Source organism: Ambystoma mexicanum, chromosome 1p, assembly GCF_040938575.1.
Source record: "Ambystoma mexicanum isolate Mex_15411 chromosome 1p, UKY_AmexF1_1, whole genome shotgun sequence".
In the NCBI taxonomy this organism is placed as follows: domain Eukaryota; kingdom Metazoa; phylum Chordata; class Amphibia; order Caudata; family Ambystomatidae; genus Ambystoma; species Ambystoma mexicanum.
Window position 1 is genome coordinate 728,705,272 of NC_090921.1, and position 25,660 is coordinate 728,730,931.

Below are 25,660 nucleotides of genomic sequence, written 5' to 3' on the forward strand. Positions count from 1 at the left end.
TACACTGTAATACATTTTTGTTTCTTACTTCAATGTGTGGACTTCTCTCATTGGTTTCATGCCTGCCATAATGTGGGTTTTCACAGTCATGTGTTGCCATTGTGTGGGTCTGACGGACTTGTACTCATGCGCACACTGCTTATTTGTTATCTATCATGTAATGGGTATTTCCATTTTGAATGGATGTAAAGCTTGGTTGGGTGTTTGGACTGGGGTGGTGTGGGGTGGAATTTGGGTGGGCATAGGAGCCTGGGATCTGGATTGTGATGACGTGTTGGCTGGGGGACATGTGTGGGGGCCTGCTGGCAGGTGCCCTGCACTGCTGGGGGGTGTGGGTGCAGGGGGACATGAGTGGGGGCCTGGTGGAGGGTGCACCTGACTGCTGGGGGGTGAGGGTGCAGGGGGACATGAGTGGGGGTCTGGTGGAGGGTGCCCCTGACTGCTGGGGGGTAGGGGTGCAGGGGGACATGAGTGGGGGCCTGGTGGAGGGTGCCCCTGACTGTTGGGGGGTGGGGGTGCAGGGGGACATGAGTGGGGGCCTGGTGGAGGCTGCCCCTGACTGCTGGGGGGTGGGAGTGCAGGGGGACATGAGTGCAGGCCTGGTGGAGGATGCCCCTGACTGCTGGGGTGGGAGTGCAGGGGGACATGAGTTGGACATGAGTGGGGGCCTGGTGGAGGCTGCCCCTGACTGCTGGGCGGTGTGGGTGCAGGGCGACATGAGTGGGGGCCTGGTGGAAGGTGCCCTGCACTGCTGGGGGGTGGGGGTGCAGGGGGACATGAGTGGGGGCCTGGTGGAGGGTGCCCTGCACTGCTGGGGGGTGGGGGTGCTGGGAGACATGATTTGGACATGGGTGGGGGCCTGGTGGAGGGTGCACCACAGTGCTGGGGGGTGGGGGTGCAGAGGGACATGAGTGGGGGCCTGGTGGAAGGTGCCCCTGACTGGTGGGGGTGGGGGTGCTGGGAGACATGAGTGGGGGCCTGGTGAAGGGTGCACCACAGTGCTGGGGGGTGGGGGTGCAAGGGGACATGAGTGGGGGCCTGGTGGAGGGTGCCCCTGACTGGTGGGGGGTGGGGGTGCTGGGAGACATGAGTGGGGGCCTGGTGGAGGGTGCCCCTGACTGCTGGGGGTGGGGGTGCAGGGGGACATGTGTGGGGGCCTGCTGGCAGGTGCCCCGCACTGCTGGGGGGGTGGGTGCAGGGGGACATGAGTGGGGGCCTGGTGGAGGGTGCACCTGACTGCTGGGAGGTGGGGGTGCAGGGGGACATGAGTGGGGGCCTGGTCGAGGGTGCCCCTGACTACTGGGGGGTGGGGGTGCAGGGGGACATGAGTGGGGGCCTGGTGGAGGGTGCCCCTGACTGCTGGGGGGTGGGGGCACAGGGGGACATGAGTGGGGGCCTGGTGGAGGGTGCCCCTGACTGCTGGGGGGTGGGGGTGCAGGGGGACATGAGTTGGACATGAGTGGGGGCCTGGTGGAGGCTGCCCCTGACTGCTGGGGGGTGGGGGTGCAGGGGGACATGTGTGGGGGCCTGGTGGAGGGTGCCCTTGACTGCTGGGGGGTGGGGGTGCAGGGGGACATGAGTTGGACATGAGTGGGGGCCTGGTGGAGGCTGCCCCTGACTGCTGGGGGGTGGGGGTGCAGGGGGACATGTGTGGGGGCCTGCTGGCAGGTGCCCCGCACTGCTGGGGGGTGTGGGTGCAGGGCGACATAAGTGGTGGCCTGGCGGAGGGTGCCCTGCACTGCTGGGGGGTGGGGGTGCAGGGGGACATGAGTGGGGGCCTGGTGGAGGGTGCCCTGCACTGCTGGGGGTGGGGGTGCTGGGAGACATGAGTTGGACATGAGTGGGGGCCTGGTGGAGGGAGCACCACAGTGCTGGGGGGTGGGGGTGCAGGGGCACATGAGTGGGGGCCTGGTGGAGGGTGCCCCTGACTGGTGGGGGGTGGGGGTGCTGGGAGACATGAGTGGGGGCCTGGTGGAGGGTGCACCACAGTGCTGGGGGTGGGGGTACAGGGGGACATGAGTGGGGGCCTGGTGGAGGGTGCCCCTGACTGGTGGGGGGTGGGGGTGCTGGGAGACATGAGTGGGGGCCTGGTGGAGAGTGCCCCTGACTGCTGGGGGGTGGGGGTGCAGGGGGACATGAGTTGGACATGAGTGGGGGCCTGGTGGAGGCTGCCCCTGACTGCTGGGGGGTGGGGGTGCAGGGGGACATGTGTGGGGGCCTGCTGGAAGGTGCCCCGCACTGCTAGGGGGTGTGGGTGCAGGGCGACATGAGTGGGGGCCTGGTGGAGGGTGCACCTGACTGCTGGTGGGTGGGGGTGCAGGGGGACATGAGTGGGGGCCTGGTGGAGGGTGCCCCTGGCTGCTGGGGGGTGGGGGTGCAGGGGGACATGAGTGGGCCCCTGGTGGAGGGTGCCCCTGACTGCTGGGGGGTGGGGGTGCAGGGGGACATGAGTGGGGGCCTGGTGGAGGGTGCCCCTGACTGCTGGGGGATGGGGGTCCAGGGGGACATGAGTTGGACATGAGTGGGGGCCTGGTGGAGGCTGCCCCTGACTGCTGGGGTGTGGGGGTGCAGGGGGACATGTGTGGGGGCCTGCTGGCAGGTGCCCCACACTGCTGGGGGGTGTGGGTGCAGGGCGACATGAGTGGGGGCCTGGTGGAGGGTGCACCTGACTGCTGGGGGGTCGGGGTGCAGGGGGACATGAGTGGGGGCCTGGTGGAGGGTGCCCCTGGCTGCTGGGGGGTGAGGGTGCAGGGGGACATGAGTAGGGGCCTGGTGGAGGGTGCCCTGCACTGCTGGGGGGTGGGTGTGCTGGGAGACATGAGTTGAACATGCGTGGGAGCCTGGTGGAGGGTGCACCACAGTGCTGGGGGGTGGGGGTGCAGGAGGACATGAGTGGGGGCCTGGTGGAGGGTGCCCCTGACTGGTGGGGGGTGGGGGTGCTGGGAGACATGAGTGGGGGCCTGGTGGGGGTGCAGGGGGACATGAGTGGGGGCCTGGTGGAGGGTGCCCCTGACTGGTGGGGGGTGGGGGTGCTGGGAGACATGAGTGGGGGCCTGGTGGAGGGTGCCCTGCACTGCTGGGGGGGGTGGGGGTGCAGGGGGACTTGTGTGGGGGCCTGCTGGCAGGTGCCCCGCACTGCTGGGGGGTGTGGGTGCAGGGGGACATGAGTGGGGGCCTGGTGGAGGGTGCACCTGACTGCTGGGGGGTGGGGGTGCAGGGGGACATGAGTGGGGGCCTGGTGGAGGGTGCCCCTGACTGCTGGGGGGGTGGGTGCAGGGGGACATGAGTGGGGGCCTGGTGGAGGGTGCCCCTGGCTGCTGGGGGGTGTGGGTGCAGGGGGACATGGTGGGGGCCTGGTGGAGGGTGCCCCTGACTGCTGGGGGGTGGGGGTGCAGGGGGACATGAGTGGGGGCCTGGTGGAGGCTGCCCCTGACTGCTGGGGGGTGGGGGTGCAGGGGGACATGAGTGCAGGCCTGGTGGAGGATGCCCCTGACTGCTGGGGTGGGAGTGCAGGGGGACATGAGTTGGACATGGGTGGGGGCCTGGTGGAGGGTGCACCACAGTGCTGGGGGGTGGGGGTGCAGAGGGACATGAGTGGGGGCCTGGTGGAAGGTGCCCCTGACTGGTGGGGGGTGGGGGTGCTGGGAGACATGAGTGGGGGCCTGGTGGAGGGTGCACCACAGTGCTGGGGGGTGGGGGTGCAAGGGGACATGAGTGGGGGCCTGGTGGAGGGTGCCCCTGACTGCTGGGGGGTGGGGGTGCTGGGAGACATGAGTGGGGGCCTGGTGGAGGGTGCCCCTGACTGCTGGGGGTGGGGGTGCAGGGGGACATGTGTGGGGGCCTGCTGGCAGGTGCCCCGCAATGCTGGGGGGGTGGGTGCAGGGGGACATGAGTGGGGGCCTGGTGGAGGGTGCACCTGACTGCTGGGAGGTGGGGGTGCAGGGGGACATGAGTGGGGGCCTGGTCGAGGGTGCCCCTGACTACTGGGGGGTGGGGGTGCAGGGGGACATGAGTGGGGGCCTGGTGGAGGGTGCCCCTGACTGCTGGGGGGTGGGGGCACAGGGGGACATGAGTGGGAGCCTGGTGGAGGGTGCCCCTGACTGCTGGGGGGTGGGGGTGCAGGGGGACATGAGTTGGACATGAGTGGGGGCCTGGTGGAGGCTGCCTCTGACTGCTGGGGGGTGAGGGTGCAGGGGGCCTGCTGGCAGGTGCCCCGCACTGGTGGGGGGTGTGGGTGCAGGGGGACATGAGTGGGGGCCTGGTGGAGGGTGTCCCTGGCTGCTGGGGGGTGGGAGTGCAGGGGAACATGAGTGGGGGCCTGGTGGAGGGTGCCCCTGACTGCTGGGGGGTGGGGGTGCAGGGGGACATGAGTGGGGGACTGGTGGAGGGTGCCCCTGACTGCTGGGGGGTGGGGGTGCAGGGGGACATGAGTTGGACATGAGTGGGGGCCTGGTGGAGGCTGCCCCTGACTGCTGGGGGGGTGGGGGTGCAGGGGGACATGTGTGGGGGCCTGCTGGCAGGTGCCCCGCACTGCTGGGGGGTGTGGGTGCAGGGCGACATGAGTGGTGGCCTGGCGGAGGGTGCCCTGCACTGCTGGGGGGTGGGGGTGCAGGGGGACATGAGTGGGGGCCTGGTGGAGGGTGCACTGCACTGCTGGGGGGTGGGGGTGCTGGGAGACATGAGTTGGACATGAGTGGGGGCCTGGTGGAGGGTGCACCACAGTGCTGGGGGGTGGGGGTGCAGGGGCACATGAGTGGGGACCTGGTGGAGGGTGCCCCTGACTGGTGGGGGGTGGGGGTGCTGGGAGACATGAGTGGGGGCCTGGTGGAGGGTGCACCACAGTGCTGGGGGGTGGGGGTACAGGGGGACATGAGTGGGGGCCTGGTGGAGGGTGCCCCTGACTGCTGGGGGGTGGGGGTGCAGGGGGACATGAGTTGGACATGAGTGGGGGCCTGGTGGAGGCTGCCCCTGACTGCTGGGGGGTGGGGGTGCAGGGGGACATGTGTGGGGGCCTGCTGGAAGGTGCCCCGCACTGCTGGGGGGTGTGGGTGCAGGGCGACATGAGTGGGGGCCTGGTGGAGGGTGCACCTGACTGCTGGGGGGTGGGGGTGCAGGGGGACATGAGTGGGGGCCTGGTGGAGGGTGCCCCTGGCTGCTGGGGGGTGGGGGTGCAGGGGGACATGAGTGGGGGCCTGGTGGAGGGTGCCCCTGACTGCTGGGGGGTGGGGGTGCAGGGGGGCATGAGTGGGGGCCTGGTGGAGGGTGCTCCTGACTGCTGGGGGATGGGGGTGCAGGGGGACATGAGTTGGACATGAGTGGGGGCCTGGTGGAGGCTGCCCCTGACTGCTGGGGTGTGGGGGTGCAGGGGGACATGTGTGGGGGCCTGCTGGCAGGTGCCCCGCACTGCTGGGGGGTGTGGGTGCAGGGCGACATGAGTGGGGGCCTGGTGGAGGGTGCACCTGACTGCTGGGGGTGGGGGTGCAGGGGGACATGAGTTGGGTCCTGGTGGAGGGTTCCCCTGGCTGCTGGGGGGTGGGGGTGCAGGGGGACATGAGTGGGGGCCTGGTGGAGGGTGCCCTGCACTGCTGGGGGTGCTGGGAGACATGAGTTGGACATGCGTGGGGGCCTGGTGGAGGGTGCACCACAGTGCTGGGGGGTGGGGGTGCAGGGGGACATGAGTGGGGGCCTGGTGGAGGGTGCCCCTGACTGGTGGGGGGTGGGGGTGCTGGGAGACATGAGTGGGGGCCTGGTGGTGGTGCAGGGGGACATGAGTGGGGGCCTGGTGGAGGGTGCCCCTGACTGGTGGGGGGTGGGGGTGCTGGGAGACATGAGTGGGGGCCTGGTGGAGGGTGCCGTGCACTGCTGGGGGGGGTGGGGGTGCAGGGGGACATGTGTGGGGGCCTGCTGGCAGGTGCCCCGCACTGCTGGGGGGTGTGGGTGCAGGGGGACATGAGTGGGGGCCTGGTGGAGGGTGCACCTGACTGCTGGGGGGTGGGGGTGCAGGGCAACATGAGTGGGGGCCTGGTGGAGGGTGCCCCTGACTGCTGGGGGGTGTGGGTGCAGGGGGACATGAGTGGGGGCCTGGTGGAGGGTGCCCCTGGATGCTGGTGGGTGGGGGTGCTGGGAGACATGTGTTGGTGATCAGTAGTGCAAGGTGACATGTGGGTTGGCTGGGGGGCATGGCCATGGTGGATGGGCTGCCTACGGGACATGAGCAGGGGTGCAGGGTAGTCCCCTGTGGTGTGGGCTGCCTACAGGGGCCGTGGAGGGTGTAGAGGGAACACCTGGGAGGACCCACACGGTCAATTCACGTGTAGTACTTCCCGTGCACCCCGGAATACACGTACCCAGGCCAATCGCGTGTGGGACTTCCCGCGCACCCCGGAATACACGGACCCAGGCAATTTGCATGTGGAACTTCCCGCACACCCCGGAATACACGTACCCAGCCAATCGCGTGTGGGACTTCCCCCGCACCCCGGAATACACGTACCCAGGCAAATTGCGTGTGGGACTTTCCGCGCACGCCAGAATACACGTACCCAGGCAAATCGCCTGTGGGACTTTCCGCGCAGCACAGAATACACGCACACGCTTTTTTTCACTCAGCGAGTGTCCGTGTTTGTCGCGTACCCCTTTGCACGTCATTTGTCTTAGAGGGCCACAGTATGTGACATTCATCATAGCTGTATATAGGTGCTTTTTGTTGGCGCACATTTTGGCGCACATTTATTTCAGGGGCAGAGACACTACCGCCTGCTTTCTTGTGGCGGACGTGTTTGGGCCTGTGCGCTGGTTTGACCGTGCGCTGGTTTGCCCTATTGGATTCCATGAATACGTGTTGTAGGCGAGCGTGTGGGCGTTCCGCGCACTTGCCTCCTGTACTTCCCCCGTGACGCCCACATTTTGACGAGTTGTTCCCCATTCCGAGTGTTACGCCCCGTGTTCCGCCTACTTTTGTTGTGTGCGCCGCGCTATGTGCGATTTCGCTGTGGCCGTGGCGCACGCCATTAGATATCCTGTGCGCCGGCATGCGCCGCGCACTTTTTCAGCGCACATCCGATATTTTTCTCGCGCATGGCCTTCCATGAATCGATGTGCGCTGGTTTCCCTGCGATTTTCGCACTTGCACTACGAATCGCACGTTTTTGCACCTCTGCGCGGGAATTTTCGGCGCACATTAATTCCATGAATCGACACCTTTATGTTTCTAAGGCATCCCTTCCTAGAGGTAGACCTAGCATTGGACATTTACAAGGTAGCAAAACCTAAACTGGTGTGCCAACGGCTACATGTGTGATGCAATGGATTACTAAATTTGGTCGCGCTACTCTTTCTAGAATAATCGGATTGTGGGGTTATTGTACAGAAACGAGAATGTGACTGCGTGCAGCAAAGGCACCGGGTTCTGACAATAATGCCGCAAAACAGTGAGGGGTAGTAGGTGTGCAACGCTGGTGCCTCGTGGAGGAAGGCTCGCGACTTAAGGCTTGCAATGACTGACGGACATACCCAGATGGAGCGCAGTTCAAGGGCACTGGGCTTTAGAAGAATAAGGGCACAGAAAGTGACGACGAAAGACCGACTCATTTCCTAACTCGCTGATTGACTTATACAGAAACTCTGCCCCCGCGACCAGCGAAAAAAACTTTCAGGGCAAATGATCATCCATGTAACAAGAACTGCACTACAGACTTTGACATGCTGCCATTAATAATTCAAAGGCCTGCAATCCAGTTACCAGAAAGCAGCAGGAGTGCGCCCTCTACCCATTCATTGATGACGGTCTTTCAATGGAACCCTTCTAGATGTATTTTTTTCAATCGTGTCACGTTGAAGCAGCTGGCAAACGGGCCTTTTGCTTATGTACACAGCTTAGTTCCCCTCTTCAAAGGGGTCGTCACTCCACTGTCGAGGGAGCATCCTGGCCCACGCATCGAGGATACAGGAGGTGAGACAGGAAATAACGTTGCTTAGCGAGGCGGCGCTGTGCTGCCAAGAACAGGAAGTCCCATATCTCTTATCTCCCTCTTCCAGGTCTTTCTTTTCATTTAACACCATTTCAGAAGTTAGGGGCTGAAGCTACATTTACTCCAGTGGCGTATCCCAGTTCACCAACTGATGCAGCAAGCTTGAAGAAGCGGTAATGAGGGGCCCCAGAAAACCGGCATTCAAGAGCACATGACCAGGATACATTGGAGAAATGGTCCTAGGGGAAACCCTAAATTCTATGTCAAGACTCGGAGGCTCAGATTATGCTATCACTTCTCTTTACTTACTCGGGCAGCAATTTAATCAACAAATATGAAAAACAAATCACCAACAAAACTACAAATCCCAACAAAACCATCACATTTGTAGTCCGTTTTTCATAGGTTGTTCCAATCACGTGACTTCATCATCCAATTACACTCTCCTATCTTCTATAACGCTAACTGACCCCATTGTCCTTCCTCTTTCTTTGCTGTTCGAGCAGCCGAGATAAGTGGTTTAATTTTATCTTTATACTAATTGTTTAATGTGTATGATTAATACATAGAATAGGACGTGCGCGTGCGCAGTTGAGGTATATAAGGCGCGCGGTACGTTAGGGTGGATTGGCGGAGCATATGCGCGGGAGAGGACGCGACGGGACTTTCGTTCTGGCGTCATTTCGCCTCATTAGGAGGCACTGCAGTAACGGAAGTTCGCAACAGCGCGACGGGACTCTTTGGGTTCCGGCGTCATTGCAAACTTACAGTGTTAAAGAGTGGGAGCATTAGTGTGCGCGCAGGAAAGGATCAATAAACGATCCAAATACATTATTGAGCAGCCGTACTCTGAAGGTCTATCTGGTGGAAGAGAGCGAGAAGCTCCACTGGACAGTCTGCGGCGCCGCCTGGTGGTCAGAAGTGGCACCGCAGGCTGAAATAGACACTGCTGCACAGGATAAAGAACGGGCTCAGCCCAGGTACAGTTGGTTAGACCCCTCATTATTCTGCCTGCTGGGGAGGAGACATTAAGTAAATTGTCAAATATCTCATTGACGGGCTCAGTCCCAAGGAAAACTGCTAACATATACTGAGACTCACCAAGCTACAGTTAACTATATTTTGACGAGGGCAGCCCAAGTAAACTGCAGATACATTTATAAGGCACTGCAAAAAGATGAGTGATTACTCAGAAGGATCTGAATGTCCTCACGTAAGCGGCTTACGCATGAGCAAAGCAGTTCAAAGAATGGAGAGTGCCCAGAGGCCCCGTAGAGAGAGGGGCATATTACAAGACCTGGCTGCTTTGTCGCAGGGCAAGGCACACAGGAAAAAAGGGGGAAGTAAAATTAAACCCGCAGGGACCGTAGAGCCCAGCCCCCCCGGGTTTCACCTCGCAGATCCAGATCGGGGAAAAGGAAGGCGAGGTCTCGTGAGAGACAAGTCACAAGCTCAAGTGAGTCGGATGACAATTACTGCAGAAGCAGTTCAAGATGTGAGGAATTCAGTACATCAGAACCTCAGACCTCCCCAGATGAGGATGAATGGGAACCTAAAAGTAAAAGAGGCAGGAGGGAAGAGGAGGACCTACTGAAAGATGAGTTTGACCCAGACGACCTGGTGCATCCAAGGTCCAATGAGTGGGATACTCTGGAAAAGATTGCGGAATACATCAGGAGACGGTTGAGGGCCCCGTTGAGTAGATGAGCAAGAAGCAAACTAAAGGCAGAATTCCCGAGACCGAGGGTTCCGGACGGGGTAGCGGAAACCCCTGAGATTGATTACAGGATCCTCACGTTCCTGGGCAGATATGGCAGGGACGTGAAGAAGGGCATTGACAGGTCCAGGAGGTCCTGTCAAGACAAATTGTTGGACATGTTGGGCCCGATTACGAAAATCTGGCAGCTGGCAGAAGAGGCAAAAGCTAAGAAGGAGCCCATGGATCCGAACATTGTAGCTGGTTGGGCACAGAGGACTCTCTGCGTGTTGGATAATGCTAATACAGCGCTATCCACTGAGAGGAGGAGGTCCATTTTGATGAAATTGGACACCAGGCTTGGTGAGATAGGGACATCAGAACAGGCGATGGCAGTGAAGGGCAAGCTGTTTGGGGACCTGTTTATTAAGGATATGGCAAAGTTTGCCAGCACATATGTCTCTATGGACAGAGCTCAATCTTCCTTGAAGAAAATATTTGGTCGAAGAGTTTTTGACAGGGCTGGAGGAGGAAAGGGGCGCTAGTCCAGCCGTGGCCAGTATAGAGGCTCCTATAGAGACAGATCTAATTGCAAACAGGAAGATCAAAGGTCCAACCCCTTCTTCCCTTCTAGGTGAAGAGGCAGGGGTAGAGGTTGGAGAAGCAATACTAGACAACACCAGAGTAATTCAGGTGAGAGAAGTAAAAACAGTGGAAATGGCAGATGCAAGTATTTCTCCGGTAGGAGGGAGAGTGGAATTGCATGTAGAAAAATGGGAGGAGTTGTCCTCAGATGCGTGGGTGAGACAGACTGTGCGAGGTTTCCAGTTGGAGTTCTGTCGAGAACCATATCAAGTAAGGTTGCAAAGGCAAATAAGGTTCAGCAAACAGGACAGGGAGCTTCTAGACAGAGAGGTAGAGTTACTCAGGGTACAGAACGCAATAGGTACAGCCTCAGAAGGTTTGGGAGGTTTCGTAAGCAATCTGTTTTTAGTGAAAGGGAAAAACAAGGTAAAACCGGTGATAAATCTCAGAGGATTTAATTATTTTCTAGTGTACAGGCACTTCAAGATGGAAGGGATCTATCTTTTAACAGATGTCCTCCAGAAGGGAGATTGGTTGGCGAGAATAGATCTCAGAGATGCATATTTGACGATTCCTATCCAAAGAGATCAGAGGAGGCTATTACAGTTTATATGGAGAGGACAGAAGTGGGAGTTCAAATGTCTTCTGTTTGGACTGGCGTCAGCTCCATGGTGTTTCACCAAGCTGTTAAAACCTGTGGTAAGATATCTGAGAGAGCAGGGGTTCAGGATGATCATGTATCTGGACGATATCTGCCTGATGTGTCAGGACAGGGAGATTCTAGTAGAGCAGGTTCGGATAACCACAGTTTTGTTACAACAACTGGGGTTTTTGATAAACTGGGAGAAGTTGGAATTAGAGCCAGTGAAGGAGATTGAATTCCTAGGCTTCAGTTTAGAGACAGTACAGGATGTTCTCGAACTTCCATTAGAGAAGGTCAATTCAATAAAGAAGGAGATCAAGAGTATGAGGACAAAGCAGAAGATTTCATTGAGGGAAATAGCGAGATTGGCAGGCCGTCTGTCATCATCAATTCAGGCAATATTCCCAGGACCTCTGCACTACAGAGCGTTGCAGAGGCTGAAGATAGATCATCTCAGGAGTGGTCTATTTTACGAACAGAAGGTGGTTATCTCTCAGGAGGCGAGGTTGGAACTGGAGTGGTGGTACTACCACATGGAGGCATGGAATGGCAGGGCGATATTTGGCTCATCCCCGGACCTGGTGATAGAGTCGGATGCCAGGTGTTGGACCCGGGAAGGAGTGAAAGGTGCCATTCTGTTAAAGATGGACAATGTTTTGGCAGTCAGATATATAAATCGACTGGACGGAACGAGGTCGAAGATGCTTACGGAGATGGCCAAAGAGTTTTGGCAGATATGCCTCCAGAAAGGAATACGTGTGAACACCTGCCAGGAGATCTCAATCTGGTATCAGATTGGAACTCGAGATACTTGAGGGACTCCAGCGATTGGCAACTGGACAACTCAGTATTTCAGGAGATAATGCGTTGCAGGGGTCCGTGTCAGACAGATCTGTTCGCCTCCAGATTGAACATGAAGATCTCCAGGTTTTACAGCTGGAGACCGGATCCGGAAGCGACAGCGACAGATGCATTTCTCCAGGTTTGGGGACCAGCAAGAGAATATGCTTTCCCTCTATTCGCCATGATAGCACGCACAGTGGCGCAAGTCATGCGACAAGAAGCTACGGTGGTTCTAGTAACACCAGACTGGAGAGGTCAGGCTTGGTTTCCGGACCTCCTGGAGTTGTCTTACGAGGCTCCAATTCTGTTGCCACGCAGAGAGGACATATTGTTAAATCCAGCAGGAGAAACTCACCCTTTGGTGAGGTCAGGGAATTTGAACCTCATAGCTTGTGTCAAGAACCGAGGCTTCCTCCCCCAACTCCTCACCTGATTCTTCTGGGAAAGATTCTTTAGGGTTGGCCTCTGGCTTCTTCTGATCCCTTCTCCTTGAGGGAGTCTTGTCTCTTGGAGTCCGGACCTTCTTATCGTGTAGGTAGGGTCTGGCCCCTCCGGAGGCCACCTTGGCAGAGATGTAACTCTGACCTCGGGGATCCCCAGAGGGCCAGTCCTAATTTCCAGGGAAAAAGCACGAATGCAGAAAAAACCCTGTTTCCGAATGGGCTCAGATGGGGGACAGTCGGTTCCTCTCAATCGACAAGGAAGGGGTTGTTTACTCCACACCAAAAAGGAATGCTGGTTGAATAGATGTCTGATTCCACAATTGCCCAGACTGTAGGGAGTATAAATGGAAGAGAACACCAGAAGTTCTCCAAATTGAATGCTGAGAAGAGTAAAGGATATAAGGAGAAAAGGCAACACCACGTGATAAGTGACAGAAGATGGATATAAATAGGATTAGGACGAAAAGAATATCCTGAGCAGGTTGTGAAAGGCTGACTGAAAGGAAATAGAAATGAATACGGATATAGTCCAATAAAGCAAGAGCTAAAGGTTCCCAGGGTGTAGTCTGAGCAACAGGGACCCAACAAGTGAAAGGCAAGGCAGCGCCGATAGCAATATGAAATACCGGCGCCTACAATTCAAAATGAAATATTAAAGGAAAGGCAGAGTAGCGAATGGAACGGGAGCTAAGAAAGAACTAAGGGCAAAGGCACAGAACCAGGCGGCGCTGAGACACCGTGAGTAGAAGGAAAAAGAAGATAAGGCGGAGAGCAAAACAGAACAAACAGAAAAAAAGAGGCACAGGCAGGAAGGAGGAGGGAGACTAGGGTAGGATTCAAGGCGGTCAGTAAGTTCGCTGTAGGCACGGAAGGATCCACAGAAGAAACTCCAACACACGAACCGAGCGTTGGCAAACAGATACAACGCACCAGCTTGTGGGAGGAGCCAGCCTCTTAAAGGCACGGCAGGCATCTTGGGTGAGGACTGGAGCGCGCACCTATCATAGCCTCCAGCGCTTCCACAATCTCCAGTTCCTGACAGCTTGGGCGATTTCAGGAAAAATTGGTCTAAGCCAGGACTTTCAGGGACGGCTCAGGAGTTTATTAGAGTCATGGGCCCCAGCTACCAGGAAGGCCTACAGAGTGGCATGGAGTAAGTGGAGTGATTGGTGCATGGAGTGAAAGGTTGATCCCGTACGAACAGGTGTAGTTCACATAGTGAATTCTTTAGCAGCACAGGGGGCGCAGGCAAAGGCTTACAGGACCATTAACAATTATAGATCAGTGATATCGGCAGGTCATGTGTACATTGAGAGTAAGCCGGTAGGTGAGCACCCTCTGGTATGTAGGCTCCTGAAAGGGATCAGATGCATGAGACCACCCACACCTAAATATTCTCATTTGAGGGATGTGAGTGTGGTATTAAAGATGTTTGAGACTTGGCCAGGCAATGAGTATTTGTCTAGGAAAGTCCTCTGGGCTAAGTTAACTACTCTTGTTATGTTTGATTTCATGTAAGAGAGTGTCTGTTGTGAAGGCTTTAGAGGTAAATATGAAGTCCTTTTCACCTTCAGGGAGTAGTATTTTATGTAGAGAAGAGAACAAAGACAAACATTAAATCCGTTGAGTACATGGCCTTTCCGGGGAAACCTAAATTGTGTCCAGTTAGATGTTTGAAAGTGTATGAAGAAAGAGCGAATAGGGCGAGACCTAATGGAGAATATCAATTGCTGATAGCTATTAGGAAAACCTTTAAGGCGGTAGCATCAGACACTTTGTCTAGATGGGTAAGGTGGTGCATGGCAGAGGCAGGTATAGATGTAGGTCAGTTTGGGGCACATTCCACAAGGGGTGCTATGGCGTCGTCTGTTTTTATTACCATTGGTGGTAAGTAAGCTTTAAACAAGCATAATATGACCTCCGAGTCTTGACATAGAATACAGATTTTCCATACATTTGTTACAGAAAGTCATGATTCTATTAAAGACTCGGAGGCGAAAGATTATTCCACCCAATTTCAATCGCTACAATGAAATGTTCATATATGCTATTTGAAAATAATGTGATGTTGTATTTTGATATGGTGATGTTCTTGTTATGCGATTGCCCACCCGTTCATGATGAGATTGGTAATGGTTTATATTTGTTTCAGCAGGGACGGAACAGAAAACGACACCTTGAGAAGGAAACAAGGGGAAGTTAAGTCGTTTACCGGTTGGGGCGCAAGTTTGGATTTCGTTCAGCAAAAGAAAGAGGAAGGACTATGGGGACAGTTAGTGTTATAGAAGATAGGAGAGTGTAATTGGATGATGAAGTCACTGATTTGAACAACCTATGAAAAACGCACTATAAATACGATGGTTTTGTTGGAATTTGTAGTTTTGTTGGTTATTTGTTTTTCATGTTTGTTGGTTAAATTGCTGCTCGAGTAAGTAAAGAGAAGTGAGAGCATATACTTTCGCCTCCGAGTCTTTAATAGAATCATGACTTTCTGTAACGAATGTATGGAAAATATGTATTAACTGCCACCCAGCGGCTCAACTAGTGCATAATCAGGACTGCACCTTCATACACTTGTGTATAGGTGCATTATAAATGCCATATCATATCATATATACAGAGCTGGGTAGTCCTCCAACATGTAAAGTAGAATTCATTTGTGGGAGGGAATTTAGTATATTTGATCATTTGTAGTTGATTTTGCCTTTAGTTTCCATCGTCAATAAGAGCGATGACCTGGACCTATATTTACAGTAAAAGCTCAATTATCCAGCACCATGGGAGCCCAAAGGTATCTGCTAATCAAAAATTCTGGTTTACCAAATTGCGGTTGTCCAAGCCTGATGATAAACCAAAAAGGCCAGATAACTAAGCTTCCGGGGTTGCTTGCTCTGTTATACGGCACTTCCGTAACTAGAACCATTACTATTACCTGCAATAGAGGTGCCGGTCAATAAGATACTGGTTGACAAACCTTTTACTTTAGTAATAGCTGCTATTTAATGACTGATTTTGTAATTTGAGCCACTGAGTGAGTTTGAAACCAGGATACTGACCGTATTCTGCTCTGGGGACCCCAAGTAAAAATGTGCACAACCCAGATTGAGTGAAGATGCCCCGTCTGGCATCCTTCAAAGCAGAACTGTTAGGGGTAGGACACACAAGAAGCTAGCAGTAGAAGGAAACGTCACATTTCGGTTGTCTCCTGATGTAATGCTTCTTGCAAGTTTGCTTCCACTTTCGAGTGCTCCAATAAAAAGGTAGTATTATTACCAAATTAAGTACTACTCTATTTATCAAACTTGGTAGGATGCGGTTGTAGCAGCAACAAACACGTTTATTGCAGCGGAGTTCATAAAACAACAGAACACAAAATCATACAAATACAAAAGAGTCCCGGTCCCTGTTCTGCGAGCAGTGTTTTACATCTATGTTGCAAAGGAAGGGCACTGGCCTTTGGCATTCCCGGAGGTGGGGGCATGTTTATGCTATCCTTGATGTAGATTTTGGTTTGTGCATGGGTGAATGCAGAGGCAAGAGCTACGCACTCCGGGCCATGGTGCATTTGCCCACAAAGTCTGCACACTTTGTGATAATTGCAACCTATTATTTTGAAAAAAGTAAATAAAATCAGATGTGGCCCCCATCAACCTATTTCTCTTACCAATTTGGATAATAAGATATATTCCAAAGCCCCTAGCAAGTGTTGGGTTCAGGAGTTTTAATATATTTTTGCCCCTGACCAGCACGACTCTAGCTAGGGAAGGATACCGTTGAACACACTCATGTTGCGCAGGTGGTGAGTGACTACATAGTAAGCAGGGGGTCCCAGCTCTCCTATACATTTCTAGGCACAATAGCACTTAGTTTAGTAAGCCGAAACTTCCTGTGAGTCGCAATGAACAAAATGGAACTACCAGAGAATTATAATCGCTCATATACACGAATTATGCCGTTAATGTATCTTCTGAGGTCTGGTTGGGAAGAGATCGCTCTCCACTGTTCCCAGTTTCCCATGGTAGAAGACAGGATTGTCCGCAGTTCCCGCTTCTTTGCCGCTGTGGAACCACTGGCTCAGAATTTGTGGCAGGTAGAGGGCGATTTGCCTTTACTAATGGAGAACTTCAACGTGTAAAGATAACTTTATATGCTGATGACATTTTAATTATCTATACTACCCGACATAACATCTCCTCACCCTTCCACTCTGTGCATTTGCGGTTTGTTAACCGATATCCAACTCCCCCATATTATAATTTAGTTGGACATGGACATGTCTCAATTTTTTCCCTTCTTCTGGAGGTCAATATAAGGTTGGCGGTGGTCGAGTCATTTTTTACAGGCACCCGGCAATGGGGATGTACCGGGGCATTCCAGCCCCGGCGGACCCGGTAATTCCCCTTTGCCGGGTGCCGGTAAAAATTACTCCCCATTCCCTTGGAGTCCCATAGGACTCAATGGGAATGGGGAGGCCGGTAGCACCGGCACCGCTAAGAGCGGTGCCGGTGCTACAGCGTAGGCCTCCACACGGGTGCCGTTCCACCCGGCAGGTCAGACCTGCCAGGCTGACAGGCCCCTGCGAGCAGACCTCATAGTTTGCCGGTCCGGTAGCAACGGTAATGGCAAGCTTACCGGTACCGTTGTTACCGGACCGGCCACCTTCTTGCTATAAACAAATCCTGAAGAACTGGGTTGTGGATTCCCTATCCTAGGGATTCTTCAATCCCCTGGTTACAACTGCTGAGTCAATGAAAGTAAATAAGAAATATATTCAATGACTGAGCATGCTCAAGTAAATAAGAGATCAGAGCAACAGAAAAAAGAAATTAATGGCCAACAAGTGTTTCACACGGCCTAAGCAAATACTCTACTGGCTAGCATGCATGTTTAGGCTTAGTTATTGAATAGATGTTTCGTTTATTGTAAAGAATGAACTCAGAGAATTGATCCGGTGGATATTACAATCCCTAGGATAGGCAATCCACAAACTGGTTCTTTGTGATAGCGTACAGCCCTCCACTTCTCATCGGAGAAGTACTTTTTCAGGCCTTTACTAGCCGAAGTTGCCAGCCCTCTGCCTGCCCCTTTACCCATCCTCCATCCCTATAGATTGGTGGAGACAATGGGTCATGTGACCGCTTCACACCATAAACTTAATTTACCTAGGTCAGCCTTACGGTGTTAGCCAGTCAGGAGCACAGGATGCCTCGTGCTTCCTCTTTACTGTCCGCCTGGCACCCCAGCCCCAAAGAAACTCCTGGTCCTGAATTCCACTAGATCCAGGTAATGGAGGACGACAACCCCTTTATCCCAGGCATGTGCTATCCCAAGATGTAACTTATTCTCTATTAGAGGCCTTGTATGTTATCTCACTTCTAGTTCTTCCTAAGAAAGCCCCTCTCCCCTAGGCATTCAATACATTAGTGCTATAATGTGCAAAGTGCATTGCATTGAACTAACGTCTAGGTAATCCTCAGATAAACCATCAATTTAATAACGTTTGTATACTAGTGTCTCATATCCGGTTGTCCCTGTGAAGGTACAGTGACACATATTGTGTTCTGTTCTCTTCGCCCCTACATAGCCATAACACAAGGCTTTGTATTGTTTTACACATGTACTCACATCTAACTATGCCTGCTGCACTGTGTCTAGGTTGTGCAGTATTGCGCTCAAATATAGGCATCCCGGGCATGCATTGCATTGCCATATATTGTGCTCTCCATATGGGTGCCCCTGGAATGGCGCATCTAATGGCTTCCTTTTATGTACTGTTGTGTTTCATATCTAGGTGTCCCTGCGAAACTGCATTACCACATGTTGCTCGAGGTTGTTCACACCTGCCCATACTGTCTCACATTTAATTGTCCCTAAAAAAGCGTGATGCATTGACACTAAATTGTACTCTATTGTGTTGACATACAGCACCCCTAAAAAGCACATTGCATTGCTGTACATTGGGCCAGCTGGTGTTTCACAGCTAGGTATCCCAGAAGTAATCGACTATACACGATACCCCACTATTTCATATTACGTGTACTATCTCGTCCCATGCTCCCAAGCATCCATTGTTACAAGATAGCCCACGATAGTCAAATACTGTCGCCATTTATAAGATTCCAATGACAATGGCACACTCATGAAGGACAGCAGAGTCAGAGGAAATCTTAACAACAGGCTCACCATCAATACTACAAATAGCACACAACCGTCCACCGGCCAGCTCGCATATACAACACCCAGCAAAAATTAATCAGGTGACCCTGGTGGTGAAAGACCACAAGCCAGACCTAAAACCACAGTTAGTTTCACGCTACCTCTCCACCTACCAATTTGTACCACTCCCTCCATGGTGCACACCTTGAGAAACAACACAGGAAAATGAATGCATGAGGACAAGAACCAGAACCATGTAAACCGCCAATCTTGCATGCAACAAAGTCAAGAATAAAATACTAGAACAACAATATCTGAACCTTGGCCTATTCATCACACAACAGAAGCTCAAGACTGCATTATTCTAAAAAGAACCTTCAACCTATACATACCTTTCATCACCACAGCCCATCCACCTGCCACATTCTTTCTGGAAACCAATTAAATAAACAAACAAACCAGCAGCCTACTGGGCCTGTTTAACAAAGAAACATCAGACTTAATTCAGTTATCCACCCTTAGAAACAATCAATCATGTGGCAAGGACCGGGTGTCCCACATGGAACATGGAACCAGCACAGTGCATCCAATGAAACGGACGATGGATCCAGAAACAGGAGACATCATACCCTGCAGCGTGATAAACACCCACCCTATCTCTATACACAGAACAGAGATTCACAAAATTCTTAGCAAAGGAGGAGCGGACATGCTCTTCATAACCAAAACCCGGTTGTTAAACAAATAGCACACAAATCCATCTCCAATAACATCAAACTCATCCAGATCAACTGGACCTGCAAAAGAGGAGGAGGTGTCATTGTGACACACATGAATACTTCAAAATCTTGATTTTCTACCACATGGACTTCACAGACCATGAAGGACTCTTCATCCATCTCACACTAAAACCATCAATCCAACCTCTCCGTCCTACCTATTAAAAGACTTTCATCATACCACCCAACCATCACAAAATCTTTGCAAACATCATTGCAAACCTAGCGATACAGCCCATTAAACAGTGCTCAGAGACATCAATATTTGGTTCAAAGAGTAAACAAAATTAGCACCCAAAAGCTTACGCATGGCCAGCTTCACCTCAAACAAATGATCAAAGGAGCAGCACATACTGCAGGATACAACCTCAACACATTCTTTTGTGAAAGCCTAATAACCACCTGCCCCCATTCAGGTTATATGGATCAACCATCCAATGATTCCTTTTGCTATCAACATTACAATGTGTCAACTCCCCACTCACAAAGGACAAAACAACCACCACCAAAAGAATCTAGGAAACTTTAAACCTTGAGAAACTCAGAAGTCATATGGAGGCGACCCAAGACCAACCCCAACCAACAAGACCTCTTAATAGCTGGAAGAATTTTAGTGGCACTGGAAAACTGGCTTCCCCAAGCACAGGACACCCTCACCCCGCTAAAGAGCATCATCCTCTAAGAAAGTAAAAAAAGACTTCAGCAAGATGGTTCACACTCCATTACAAATCCTAAAATAAAGAAATCGAATAGTAGAAAAGAAGATTAGGAAACACAACAACCCACAAGACAAGATCACTTAGCAAAGACAGACCTGCCGCTGCACAGCATAAATCTCTAAAGGAAAGAAACGTTACTATTTCAAACAAATCAGTTATTCACCTCATTCAGGGAAACAACTTTACCAAATTGTTAATGAAATGAGAAACCCTGCTTCCTGCAGCAAATACGTTCATCTACCCAAAAACGAGTTGATGAAATCAACGATTTGATGAAATTATCAACTATTTCAGAAACACAAACATACAGCAAGCCATAAATGCTGCAATAAGGACGGAACTAGAAGCAACAATAAAACTCTTGGCAATGGCATCCAGCCTCCACACCCACCAACTAACAGTTTTAAACCAATGTATGAACCAGACTTAAAAAAAACGTGTGTAACTCAGTAACAAAGCCGTCTCACCAATAGACCCCTGCCCCTGAACATCTACAAAGAGATTCTCAAAAAGGAAACATCAGCTTTCTATTTTTGGAATTTATTTCACTGCTCACTCGAAATAGAAATTGTACCAAAACCTTTGAAGGCCGCCTACATCAAACTATTTCTATAAAACTCTACAGAAGCCCCAATTTTCATCACATCTCAAACATACCATACCTAGCCAAAATTCTAGAAAGCTGCGTATTCAGCCAAATCTTATAGCATTTACAGTCTAATAGTTTACTAGGCCACTCACAAGTCAGTATTAGACTTATGAGACACTGAATCGGCACTAGTTTCCATCTGGGATGACCTCAAAATCTTAGTGGCTAACAACATCACTTCTGCGCTCATACTCTGATATCTCAGTGGCCTTCAACACAGTTAAGGACAGTACACTGATTTGTAGCTTGAAGAAACCATACTCCATAACGCAACTCTACAATTGATGTTATCATTCCTAACAGAAGGAATAGAAATCACCTGGCTCCCTACTTTAAGTTCAAAGCCACGATGCATTACCTGTTAAGTTGCTCAGGGATCAAGCCTCTCACCACTCCTTTATACATCTCTATGACCCCACTGATGAATATAACAAATTATGGGCTCGCCTGTAACTACTATGTGGATGATAAACAAATCATATACAAAACGACAGATGACAGGAACTCTAGCACCACCTTCAGCAATTGCATCACAAAAATAAGCAAATGGTTGATGACCAACTACATAATACTCAACCCACACAAAATGGAAATATATTAAGTCTCGTCTCACACCGCACCCGAAACACCTCTATTGGTAACTGCACCAAGCCATTTAAAGTGATCAAGAACATCAGCATATTGATGGACAACAGACTCATGCTGGAACCGCAAGTCAACACAATAGTCAAAAAAGTGGCTCTGCCATCTCTGATCCATCCAGCAGATTATGCTCCCCCTCTCTTTCGGACACAAATCACTGCCTGTCACCTCTCTGATTCTTTCAAGAAATTACTATGCAAACAGCATTTACCTAGATGGACTATCCCACAAAATAGTTCCACTGATCCAAAACACAGCAGCTCGATTACTACTCAGGCTCAACAGGAGGGAACCCATGATACCATCTGTCAGAGCACTTCACTGGCGACCCTTAAAAAAGGATCCACTTTAAAGCCATTTACAGCGCCCACAGAGCCCTGCAGGTTAAGGAGCAGAATTTCTCTGAAACAAAATCTCACACCAGAGATGTAAGATGACGTACTAATAGAAACAAGAAGATTCAGCAGTGAAAGACATGAGGGCTCTGCCTTTTATACTGTGCTGGGCAAACTCTGGAGCACACTACCACACACGTCTGGACCCCACAGGATCACCTGAAATTCAGGAAAAAATCTAATAAGCTGGCGGTTTACTGCACAATATGCAATGTCTAACCCACACCCATCAAACAACATAAACAATATATCTCAATAGATGGACTTGCACATGCAGAAACATACTGAGGGAACGCCATGATGACTCCCAATCGTCCACCTAGAACATAACTAATGGCATCAGAGAACTAGAATGACTAGAAGACACACATCAAAACAACACTGCCAAAAGCCTAAATAAACACCTTCCATGATTCCCAGAATATCTCAAATCAGAACACGCAATATCCTCATGCATCAACCACAAAAAGCCACAACCTTTCATCACAACAAACCCGACAGCAAGGCCAATAACTTGCAAGCAATATGGAAACCCACAAGAACACATGCTACCTTTTTGACTAACCCTCAGTTTCTCTCCACCTTGTTCACCACACACAAATGCAAAGCAGCCACTTGCACACAGCTTTGAAAAAGACCATCTTCCCAGACCTGGAACAACAAACTTTACATCTCCAACTCAAACAGACACACTCAGCCTGTGGCCAACCCATGCCCACACGATAATGACATAGGCCGCCTATATGAACACAAAGTCCTCAATAGCTCCTGCACTTCACACCTAGAAAGCTTACACACATGCACAGCTCATGGTACTTCCACAAACCATTGCCATCTACCGAGATACAAGTTTGTTGCTTTAAACACTTGCGAACTTAGCACACTGTAAGGATGCAGAAAGGAGGAGACTGACACCCAGGTGTCATGGTTGTTGGCATAAACTGTTATTAAACCAGAAATAAAGAGAAGGATAAAGCCTACATCTCCCTACTCTAAGAGGGGATTCCCTACCTCAACTAAAATACTAAGGATTCGGTCAGGATGTCTGTGTACATCAAGAGTCCACCTTCATGTGTCAAAAACCTACTTCTGTCCCTTACCCTTATAACTGAACTAAAGAGGTAGTGGATCTTGTTGGTCCAGAAGAATGACTGCCTTCTTCTGGATCACAGTTCCAATTGTTAGGTGGGACCTTTACCTGAGGGAATGACTCCCTTCCCCAGGTCTCAATCCCTTTTCAAGGCACAAAAAAGGCTCCAGATTGTAATGCTAAAAAGCAGTCAAGTTCTCAGTTCAAACTCAAAAGGTAAAGTTCCTGTTCAAACATCAACATTCCCTATCGCCCACAGTTGTTTCTTAAATATTGGATTCCTGGTGAATGCCTCCCTTCGCCAGGTATCTTGCTCTCAGTGTTTTCACAACACCAGGGGAAATGACTCCCTTCCTCTGGCCTTTCTCAGGCTTCTTCACATTTCACAACACCTGGGGAATGTCTCCCTTCCCATAGTCCCTTTATAATTTTAACACAGTTCACAATAGTAGAAGTAATGACTCCTTTCCCCTGGCCTATTTCTATGATTTGTACATTTCTTCCCAACATAGACTTGTCTTCCAGTCTTGTGGGTCCCAGACCAGTGGGATTCTCTGCTGGTAGTGTGGCATACCTGCTTCACTAGCCTGCTATGTACTGCAAATATGAAGATGACTAATCAACTTTTCTTCTTGTGGGTGTGGGTACCAGACACGTACTGTTTCACATATTACTTTCCCACAGTCTTTTTCCCAGGCTATTTTCTCAGCCCTTCTTCCCAGGGTAGCACCACCCTTCTTATCTGGACCACTATCCTCTCTTCTGTCCCCACTGGCTGGCCTGTGTTGGCCCCTAACTTCAGGGAATGTTGCTGTGGGCTACAGTCGGTCCTGGGACAGGCCTTTGGTCCTAGCGTTCCTTCCGCAGACTTTGTTCCAGCTACAGCAGCTCTGCAGCTGCAGTTTCCCCTTGGGCTCCTCTACCGACGTGGACCGTGTGGTCCCTCTGCTTCCCGGTAGGATGAAGGGTCTTTCCTCTTCCGACCTTCAGGAGGTGCTTCACCTTCTCACCTCACATCCCGGCCCACCTTGCTTTTCTCTGCTGCACCGCTGACTTGCCTGCGGTTCCTCCACGGAGGGCTATAATTACTCTCCTGTTTTTCCTCTTCTATTTTGAATGCGACTTGACCAATAGGAATTTGTTAACCACTTGAATGTTCACTAGTGGTTCCAGGAGTGCTTTTCATGTTTCCACATTTCCTACTCGTCTCTGTAGCTGCCCTGTAGCCCTCTGTTGGGTAAACTACACTATTCCTCGTCCCAGTATTTATACTATACTTCTACCTTGAGTTGACTAGATTCTTCCTTGTCCCAGTACTTATGATTTTGGCTACACGACACATGTACATGGGGTTACACACAAGGGTGGGGTAGGTGAAGGGGAATGGAGTGGATAATGTTGCGTTCTCCTTGGATAGTCTTCCCTACTCCCATGGGGGGGGGCTCCCCATGAGCACCTCCCACTGAGTACCACCCCCAGGTGGACTATCGGGTAGCAACCTCACCTGCCTGCCCTCATGGGAATGGGGTCCTCCTAGAAAGAAGTGACGACATCCAAGGATTTGTCACAACACACATTGCCAAATGGGCAGAAAAATATCACTGCAGATTTAAAACACATAATTCCGAGTGTGCATAAAATATGGGAAAACAGGCAAAGAAATTGGAAGGTTTGGGTTAAATGGAGATGGATTAGATTGGGGATATCTAGAAGGTGTAATAAGGGCAAACCTAGCTTTCCATTGTTCATATTGCAGAGCTATAAAATGATAGATGGTGCTGTAAAATCTAAAGCTTCAAGATGCAAGAAAAATCCAAGTTAAAAAATAAAATCAAAATTCCAAAGAATTGAAATGCCAGTAAGGCTAATATGGCCAGATACAAAGTGTAGATCAATCAGTGCTACATATGCGGATGGTGGGGAACGCGGCCACTGTGTAAGCCATTGGTAATGTACTGCTGGGGGGTGCTCATTGACTGGAGTGGCCCTACATGGTCTCAGCCGCTCGCTGACACACCGACATTGGATTTGTCTGTCAGTGTGAGATGAGTAACAGTGCTGCAAGACAAGGGTTCCCAGGCTTCTGCTGCAAGCGTGTCTGTGACTTGCTCAGCTCAGGGGTGTCATTTGGGGATCGCCAGTGGTTGCAGGTTCGACCCCTGCGACCCCTGTGGTCTCCCATGGTATCCCTAAAAAAAAGAAATATTTTTTTTGTGTGTGTAAATATAAGCTCCTGCGCTGTGGCCAGCGCCATTTGGCTCTTTGTTTCTGGAGTGGCTGGCGTTCTTGTTCAGGACTCTTAAAAAAACAGTGGTTCCATAAGTGTAACACTTTGAGTAATGACCCTGAATAAGAAAGAATAGGAATAACACATAATGGGCCTCATTACGACCCTTGCGGAAATGGAAAAATGATGGCGGAAATGCAATACCGCCATCGAACACCGCTCGTTGCGATCATGACCCGTCACCGTAAAGTACGATGCCATTAGCGACACCGCAGTGAACGGCAACGCTAACTGCACCAAGTACGCGCACGCGCGCCTTGCAAAACCGGAATCACCGCCATGGCGCAACGGTACGCGAATTCTGACCCTAGCGGACATGTACTGAACGCCATCAAGCACGTCGTAAAGTACCATTCCGCCATGGCGAGAAATACGGCAACGCGAACCAACCGTAAATGGCCCACTGAGTGCCTGTACTCCACTCCCTGGCCTCATTGCACAACTCCTGGCAGGCGCAATGTACTCACACCATGCAACCAGTGAAATCCACAATTCACCCATGCATGCCAACGTAGAAAAGCATGCAGGGGCTCAAAGCGCCCCGTGAGTGGGCATCCATGTACGGCATGTCACCATAGCCGTACTGACGCAGCACAGGCATGTGAAGGTACAACACATCAAAATGAAAATCAAGAACACATGACACAAAACAACAGTAGTCCCCCATCGCTTGCCACCAGCGCAAGGCAACATCCACAACAGCATCCTGAGGGGGATTGCACCAGCCCTGTACTCATGCCAGTAAACAAACCACCCATCAGCA

The 25,660-nt window shown here is 51.7% G+C and overlaps 1 protein-coding gene and 1 long non-coding RNA gene across 5 annotated transcripts in view; one reads left to right on the plus strand and one right to left on the minus strand.

The window, feature by feature from the left end:
• Positions 1-14,623, plus strand: part of LOC138579947 (uncharacterized) — a 96,386-nt gene extending 81,763 nt beyond the window's left edge. The window contains exon 3 of the long non-coding RNA XR_011304163.1: positions 14,333-14,623. This is a non-coding gene — a long non-coding RNA (uncharacterized lncRNA). The remainder of the gene's footprint in view (positions 1-14,332) is intronic.
• ADAM15 (ADAM metallopeptidase domain 15) overlaps positions 1-25,660 on the minus strand; it is a 583,228-nt gene that overhangs the window by 487,705 nt on the left and 69,863 nt on the right. The gene's annotated exons all lie outside the window — the stretch shown is intronic.